The sequence below is a fragment of the Pygoscelis adeliae genome, unplaced genomic scaffold, assembly GCF_000699105.1.
Source record: "Pygoscelis adeliae isolate BGI_AS28 unplaced genomic scaffold, ASM69910v1 C10250713, whole genome shotgun sequence".
In the NCBI taxonomy this organism is placed as follows: domain Eukaryota; kingdom Metazoa; phylum Chordata; class Aves; order Sphenisciformes; family Spheniscidae; genus Pygoscelis; species Pygoscelis adeliae.
This window is the reverse complement of record NW_008821823.1, coordinates 1-565: the sequence shown is the minus strand read 5'-3', so window position 1 is coordinate 565 and position 565 is coordinate 1. Positions and strand designations below refer to the sequence as shown.

At 62.7% G+C, this 565-nt stretch overlaps 1 non-coding gene across 1 annotated transcript; it reads right to left on the bottom strand.

The window, feature by feature from the left end:
• Positions 1-244: 244 nt before the first annotated feature.
• Positions 245-317, bottom strand: TRNAA-AGC. The gene has a single exon. It is a non-coding gene; the product is annotated as a tRNA-Ala (tRNA).
• Between the last annotated feature and the right edge of the window lie 248 nt (positions 318-565).

Genomic DNA, 565 nt, shown 5'->3' with positions numbered 1-565 from the left:
CGACGTCTTTCCTGTACGGGGGAGCTCAAAGCTGGACGCAGTACTTGAGGCGGCAATTGCTGTCTGTCAAGCAAGGAGGGAGAAAATAAGGTCCCCTGTTAAACCGCCCGTGCTGCTCTTGTTACACCCCGGGATGTTGCCCTACTCGTTGCTGTCTGGGTGCACCGCGAGCTCCCACGGCCCCCAGAGGACAGAGGACCCCAGGCAGAGGGCCCTGTGTCCAGGCAAGGGGAACGAAAAGCGTTGGAGAATGCGGGCATCGATCCCGCTGCCTCTCACATGCTAAGCGAGCGCTCTACCACTTGAGCTAATTCCCCAGCCCACGGCCTCTGCCTGAGGTCCTCTCCCCTCCCAGGCGCCCACCCCTGACCCAGGCTGCCCTGCACCCAAAGCCTGGGCCTCCCGCCCGCCTCGCCCTCACACCACAACCCACCCACCCAGCCACTCGCTTACTTTCCTGCTGGTGCTGACAACACCGATGCTCAGGACCACCCTCCCCAGCCCAGGGTTAATCCAAAACTGCCTTGGCTGGTCGTCTTCCCCGCCACCGGCAAGAGTTCAAGGC